An 8,796-nucleotide genomic window follows, 5' to 3' on the forward strand; every position below is an offset into this window, starting at 1 on the left:
ATACATAGTACAAGTGTACTAACCCTATACAACTCTACAATTTTAGGTGCAGGCACAGGTTGACGCTAGAGCTATAAGTTAACAGTGAATCTATCTGGACGTAGAGCATTCATCCAGACTTTGTAGGCCCTCATTCTTTCGAGAATGCTTTCCCGTTATATTCTAGCTTAGTTATATGATTGATCTAGTGGAGTATGTTCCACTAGCGTTTCTTTCCGCTTTTGTTCAGACATTGTATTGGTGCCATTTTGGCAAGTATACATTTCATTCTATATTAAACTATGTCTTTCATTTGATAATCTAAATGTTTTTTATGGTTGATGTTGAATAGTTACGAATCTAATAGAATGATTAGTATGTATGTTAAGAAGCAAAAAGTTTAAAATTTTCCACTAAAATTAACCTAGACAAAGTAAGAATGACATAAGTAGGCTTGTCTGCGACCTCATAGAGGTCAACAACGTTGGTCTCGTCTAGGGTCTAGACTTCGGTCGTGACACTATTGGTGTACTAACTAGAAAAGGTTCATGTAAGATCTAAGTAAGCAAGTAAAATTTATAAGTTACTAAAGAAGTAACAAAAAACAAGGTGGACCCTTGATCTATCAATGCATACAACTGAAAAGAAAAGATATGCAAGTTACTAGTGACCACATCGGCTGACTTCTCCTGCTCATCTCTACCTTTCAAAGCATAGAACATGTTCCTCTTGTTAGGATTAGCTGCAGCAGTAGGATTAGGCTGAGGCTGAGTATCTACCTTGGCGTGATTCTTCACATCTGGGGAGTCCCTGATTATATGCCTACTCTTGCCGCACCCATAGCAGGCATTAGAACCTACCATGCACTAACCTCCATGCGAATGACCACACTTACCACACGATGTTTTGTCACATTGGACATTTCTATCATTGCCCTTATTAAACTTCGGCATGTCCTGGAACAAAATGAACTCCTACCAGTACTACAACCATCCTAATCCGAGGGCCTAGGGTTCTTTCCTTCTCGGCCTCTCTTTCTCCGATAACTCTCCTCCACTTGCTGTGCATGTACCATCAACCTTGAAAGGTCCATGTTATCATGGAACATGTTTTACCGACATTCCTCCTCCAAATACTCCGATAGACCAATGAAAAACCTACTCATCTCATCCCTGCTACTGGACACCAGGGAAGAAGAATATTTTGAAAGTTTAATAAACTCCAAAGAGTATTCCTTGACTAACATACCTACCTGACGTAGGTTGATTAACTCCTAAACCTTAGCCTCTCTATGCTCTCTAAGAAAGAACCTCTCCAGGAATGCAGTCTTGAGAACGTCCCAAGTGATGGGGACTTTTCCTGGTGCTCCGCCATCCATCCACATCTTGTACCATACTTGAGCCACATCATTGAGCTGGTATGCAGCCAACTCAGCCTTCTCTTCTTCATTTACACCCATAAAATGGATAATCTTGTGGACCTCATCCACAAACACATGGGGATCCTCAATTTTTCTGGACCCGAATTAGGCTGGAGGATTTATCATGGTGAAATCTCTAAGTCTACTAGCCACGGTGCTAGCATGTGGGTTCTCCATGAGAGAACCCTCTCTTGTGGCCTGGTATGTAATAGAATGTGCCTGAGCAGTGATGGTTTGGGCCCTTTGAACTAATGCTGCTCTCAATTTTTGATCCGTCAACACAGTTGGGTTGACATGTACTTTCCCTTTAGCAGCTGGGGGGAGAGGCTTGGTTTCCCTCAGCAGTTGTTTCTCCAACTCTCCTGCCTGCTTTTCTTCTTATGTTCATTTTTCTACACATACACCTAAGAAGGAAGTTAGATGCTAGAATGACACAAAATGTCAAAGCTCTAGACATCACGATAAAGAGTATAAGAAGGGAATATTCTTAACATCACTAAGTCTCTAAGTCATAATTGTGGTACACTTTACAATTCTAAGTTAGAAACTACTCAACATGGTTTTTTAAGACTTAGTTTCTAGGTAATTTAACCTCATCCTCTTATACCAATTTATTACACCCGAAATCTAGATCCCACATGAGACCGGCGTCGTTAACCTCTCAGAGGTCGCAGACAAGCCTATTATTAGCTTTCATCAGAATCATACAGTTAAATTTGTTAATTTTTAATACTTATTTAAGTGTACTTAGACTTCATAATTACTGCATATTAGTGATATACTAATAAGATCAAACTAAACAACCATCTATCAATAGATTAAACAATTGAAATAAGAAATCATAATATTAATAATAGTTTGCCAAACCGGCCTTAATACAAAGCTTGAACAAATGTTTGAAATGAAACGTAAGGGACAACATCCACTAGCTATGTCTAATGTACTAAATCTAGAATAATAAATGTAGGCATCCTCAAAATCAAGAGGACCTACCAAAGTCTAGAGATCACTAACCCAAACCGCTTCAATAAATCTCCGATATTCTATCGGACCTGCGCCTACAAAAATATTACTAGTATATGGGTTACCACACACTTGTACTATGTATGAGTGTATGCACATAAACACATAATGATTATGCATGATCAAGGAAAGCTCTTCCTATCGTAACATGTCGTTTCTGAAAAGTGATGTCACTATACATTCCTAATTTGTTTTTTGTGATTCATGCTATGAATTTTTCATGAATCTAAAGCACACAACTCATTTTCTATATGAATATAAGACCTTGGAATTATGAACATAATTTTATAACTACTCAAAAAAAATTAATAATGTTTCTCCCTTAGGCCGACAACTCACCTTTCAAGCCTTAGTCTATTTTTCAGTCTTTTCTTCTTTCTGTTGTGTTGTTTAATGATCTCCTTTGATCCTATGTTTTACTTACAAGTGCAATGGTTCATTGTAGTCTTATACCTACAATGAATCAAGTATGTAATCCACAAGACTAAGGAAATGATTTGGCTACCCTACTCACAAGTTATATTTCTCATTCTTGTTAAATTGGGCATGAATGTATTTATAAGCCAATCTTTATTGGCTATGCCCATTATTTGATCATTTGCATAATATAAAGATGTTGGGGCATATATTCATTCTCCAGTTGATGAGTGATTAATTTTTTTCTCTTATAAGCCAATCTTTATTGGTTATGCCCATTATTTGATCATTATGCTTACTTAGTTCACTTTGAACCTACTTTTCTTCTTCATTGATCTCATGTTCACTTTGAACATAATTTTCTTTCTTTCTTTCTCACATTCTTAAAAAAATATTTAGCACTTAACTTACTTAGATCTGTGAGTTAACATGAAATCCAGTGTCTTCCCCACACTGAAAAGAGGTGGTTCACCGTCTAAAATGAACCTAGATCATGCAAATTAACATGAAATCCAGTATCTTCTCCACACTGAAAAGAGGTTGTTCACCGGCTAAAGTGAAACCGAATCTGGAGCATTTAACCGACATATATCATATGATCTAAACATGAAATCCAGTCTCTTTCCCACACTTTAAAGAGGTGGTTCACCGGCCAAAGTGAAACCGAATACTACCTAGCACTCTTAGGTGGAATCACTGGCTAGTACGTATGCTTGCAACATAATTCAAAGACTAGGAGATTTCGGAGAGTCTTATTCACCTTGGTTGTAGTCTCATCTCATGAGGCTTACATGTGCTTGCACAAGTTAATTGCTTGTCTATTGGTGCTTTTCTCAATTTCTTATACTTAACATCTTTTAGAGTTGAGTTATGCATTATGGAAGCTTGCTTCTAGTATGAGGTATGCTTAGCTCAATGGATGACTTGTCATCACTTTCTTTACTTTATGAATGTGTACTTAAGTATTACATTATCGTTGTGGTGTGAATGACACTTGTCTCACGATTTCTAGCACCCTCTTATGTGAGTATCTTTAACATAATTATTTAAGTGTAAATGAGACTTGTCTCACTTTCTTTTACACTCTATATTAGGTCAATTTCATAAATCATAGATTTTAGTTATTTCATTACTCACCTTATCTTATTCGATATTTATTCATAGTCGTGTACCATTCTTTATGGAAGTTGTAAGGACTTATTCAAAATGCTATTATGTTGACAAGTTCGTGTGAATAGGATATGTTGGGAATTGTCCCAACAATTGGAATACCCTATGTTCTGAGTTCATTGAGTGATGATTGGTATGAGCTTTACATATTTTGGAAATAAAATTGCTTGCCAATTTATTGACATAAATCAAACTATGATATTATCACTAGCCAAGTCAATTATTTCATGAATACGTTATAGTAGTCTCATCATGTTAACAAGCCAACTTTTAACCTTTGATTAGCCTATACGAAAAATTCAATGAACAACTTATAACAATTTCATCTTCTCGAACACACGTAGGCATCACTACATTTATTATTTCATTTAAATAATACCCTAATCATACAGATCGAACATATAGGTCTATTTTAACATTATAAATCACTGAACCAACACATAATGATTATTTAGCACCATATACCAATAACATGCTCGAGATTTACATTATACGTACTACAAGAATCGGAAATACGGAGAACTAGGGAGATGAACATGCAATTCATTGGGAACAACCCTAGTTTCGGTATTCTTGATTTCAAAATTTTTGAAAATCCTATTGGGGAAATTAATCCAAGAGAGAAAACCCATACCTTTTTGTACAATTGAATATGTGAATATCACGTTGCACTTTGCACGAAAACCTTGAAGGACTGCCTTGAAATCGCCTAAGGTTTCTCTTACGTTGTTTACTATTTTTCAATAGTAGAATTTCTAATAATTAAGCGTGAGTCTATGTTTTAGGAACTGAATATGACTAATTCAACTTCGAATAATTAACTTTATTAAATAAATCAATTATCTAATTACCAAAACGCTCTTCCTAAATTGACTAGAAATAGGAGAACATTTGACTTAGCCAAATTCTGAAAAATTGCTTAAGGGTTTGACCATTTAAATTAATTAATTAAGTTGCTAATTTAATTAATTAAGTTACCTTAGATAATAACTTAAGTACCCCTAAGACACTAGGATTATAACCAACCGTTTTGGACCATCTTAGGTTAGGTACTAGGATGTTTGTTTAGTTACTTACTCGGCTAGTGTCAACTGGTTAGGTCTTAGGTTGTCGGGTAAACTAGTTAGTTTATTTTAGGTAGTACTAGGTCAATTATCTAGTTAGGTAGGTTAGTTAGAGCGTAGAGTTGTTTAGTAAGCAATGCCCCTCGTGGCTTAAGCCATTCGCGTGCCTGCCTCCTAACCGGCCTAACCGAATTTTGTTGGGCTTGGTATCTTGTCTCTTGGCTGGTTATCACATGTGTTACACATGTTCTTTCACATGAGTTGGTGCTCATTTATTTTCCAAGGACCCTCACTATGTCCGTTGGCAATGTTTAATCTACATGATCATTTTAAATGATCATGCTCTATGGTACCTAGGCTTGACAATTGGATGCCTCGTACTTAATGTTCTAAGAATCAACACTATTAACTTAGGGTGTTCATTGCAGGTACAACTCTAAACAAGCTTAGATTGGGGCATTTGAACCAAAATGTATATTAAGTTACTTGTAATACATAGAAATTGGCTAACACCATTAAGTCAATATTCTCTAACATACCCAATATTACAAAATATTGGGCATTGGGATGCCTATGTACCCCAATACATATTCTTAAAACCTAATAGGATCTTCACTAGACAAGTACATTTTCTGGAATGTTACACAACCTTTTAGAATTAACAGGACCATTATTGAAAGTTTGCAACGTTTCAAAGGTCATGGATTTTCCTGAAAGTTGCAACCTTTCAGAATAGTCATTTCCAATGGCAGGAAATTCAAATAAAATGGGAAAGTTTAAATAAAGCGGGTCGTGCACGGATTGGAGTCGGGTAAGAACATTTCTGTTAATTTACTAATAAATTGAAATGTTTTGTCCATTTAATGAATTAAATTATAAATTAACTAAATAATTAAAAAAAAACTTTTCCCAAAAAATAACCTTTCGATTGATCATATACAAAAAGCCAAAGTTTAGTCGAGTGACGATCAACGACAGCGCAAAAGCAGATCCCTCTTTCCAATCCTTTTATAAATTAATAGAAGTGTTTTTCTATTTTAAATCTTTTATTTTTCTTTCTATCACCGATGAAGGAGAAATGCCTTTATAATAAAGCATATGAGGACTTTTCAACCTTCCAACTTTTAAATTTAGTCTTTTTCCCATCTTCCCTCCATTTCCCATTTACTCTTGCTATGTACCCGATAATTTCCCACATGAAAGGGGAATGGTTATAGTATAAGAAATGCAGGAACGAGTGCGTACTTTACTCTCAAGGATCAATTACATCTGGATAAGCAGGTTTCCCCTTAGAATTTCCGTAGTGAGAAGATGTCGAATATACTTAGTCAATCGATAGATGTAATATCTTTAAACCGTCGAGCTATAGTGTATACCTAGACAACCATATCTCATAAAATTAACCATTTATCATTTATGGTACTTAGAATTGTGTTCATTTTATCCATGAACACCTCCTTATTTCATGAGTGTATAGATAATAGATTTTGTTGACATAAAATTCTCTTTGCAGCAACTTACACTTCATATCACATAGGTGATTTCTGACTGTATCATCTCTTAGATACATTATTTGGTCAAATATACCAAACATAGAAAATCATTACAAAAATTTAAGCTTTATTAACTGATTAACAAGCCTTAAAGTCTTAACCTTGTTCCAGAACATCGTCTTGATCATGAGAATGGATTAAGTTTATTGACAATGTTGAACCATCAGTCGCAACTTTGCTTTTATCCTTGAATCTATCTCTTGGGATCTCTAGTCTCCTAGATAGAGTTACCTCAATGTTGACTTGTCCTAAGCGGTAAACCCATTCCCTTAGATGATCTTTCAACTACCTATCTAACTAGACTTTCATTAGTGGATCTGACACATTATCGCTTGACATCACATAGTGAATAGTGATAATTCCACTAGAGAGCAGTTGTATTGAGATGTTATGTATCCGTCGTATATGAAAATACTTTCCGTTGCACATGTTGTTCCCTGCTCTATCTATTGATGCTTGACTATCACTATTTATGCAGATTGGTCCCACAAGTTTTGGCCTGAGTATGACATCCTCTAAGAAATTCTGGAGCCATTCAACTTCTTCATCAACCTTATCTAAATAAATAAATCCTCATTCCTTGTGGAGCGACCGATACATGTATGATTTGATGAATTCCAAGATACTGCTCCTCAACCAAGTGTAAGCACATAACTACTTGTGGATTTTACTTCATTTGACCCGATGATATAATTTTTATCACTATATCCTTCAATCACAACATAACTAGCATGGTGTTGTGTATGTTTCAGATACCCCAACACACAATTCATTGCTATCAAGTGAGTTTGATTCGGTTTACTAGTGAACCGTCTCACTTTTCTAATAGAACATGCTATATGTGGTCACATAGAAATCATAACATATATCAAACTTTCCAACAATCTGACATATTCCAATTGAGAGTCACTTTCACCTTCATTCGTTTGAATGAAAAGCTTAACTCAATTGGAGTTTTGAAAACATTGAAAGTCAAGTACTTTAACTTATCCAATACTCTTTTAATATAATGAGATTGATATAGTGCTAGTCCCTGAGAATTTTTGAGAATCCTTATCCCTAAAATCAAATCAGCAACTTCTAAGTCCTTCATATCAAACATGCTGGACATCATGCACTTAATATCATTTATATCATCAATATGTTTACTCATTATTATCATGTCATCAAGATACATACAAAAAATGACTTCATGCTTTCAAACATTTTAATGTAAACATACTTATCACATTCGTTAATCTTGAATCTATTTTCAAACATTATTTGGTCAAATGTAGCATGCAATTGTTTGGGTGATTGCTTGACTCCATAGAGTGAATTTGCGAGTCTGCACACTTTGTTTGTTTTACTAGGAACCACAAACCCTCTAGGTTGTTCCATGTAAATTTCTTCCTCCAAATCTCCATTTAAGAAGAGTGTCTTTTCATCCATTTGGTCGATTTTAAGAATATGCACTGCCACTAGGATCCTAATTTACGTTATTCTTGTTACGCGAAAGAATATATCTATGTAGTCCATACCTTTCTTTTGTTTGTATCCTTTGACTACAAGTCTAGGCTTATAATTGTCCATATTCCCATTGGCTTTCAATTTTCCTTAAAAGATCCACTTTGATCCTAAAAGTTTATTTCCTTGAACAAGATCAGCCAATTCCAAGTATGGTTACTTAAAATTGATTTGTTCTAACTATTGATTGCTTCTATCTAATAAATTGACCCAGACAAAATCATAGTTGCTTAAATGTTTGAGGCTCATTTTCAGCCAAAAAGCTATAAAATCTGGTCCGAAAGAAGTGTATTTACTTTGGCCTTTACTACACCTAGGATCCTTATTAGGTTGTGTATTTTTCGTTGATACATCCCATGGGTATTTATATTTTTCACTTGTTGACTCACATTCTATTTTGTACGGATAAATGTGTTTAAAGAACTGAGCGTTATCTAACCCGGTTATCGTATTCACATGATTTTCAAGAATATCATATTTGTGAACCAAAAAAGGGCATGCCTTGTTATTTGCATCATATACACTAAATACACAATCCACTATTTTGGGTCAAATTTTCACTTGATTGGTTAAAGGAACCTCAACCTTGGCTAGACACCCCCACACTTTAAAATATTTCAAGTTGAGTTTCTTTAATTTCCATAACTCATATGGAATCCATTTG

Source organism: Solanum lycopersicum, chromosome 11, assembly GCF_036512215.1.
Source record: "Solanum lycopersicum chromosome 11, SLM_r2.1".
Taxonomy (NCBI): domain Eukaryota; kingdom Viridiplantae; phylum Streptophyta; class Magnoliopsida; order Solanales; family Solanaceae; genus Solanum; species Solanum lycopersicum.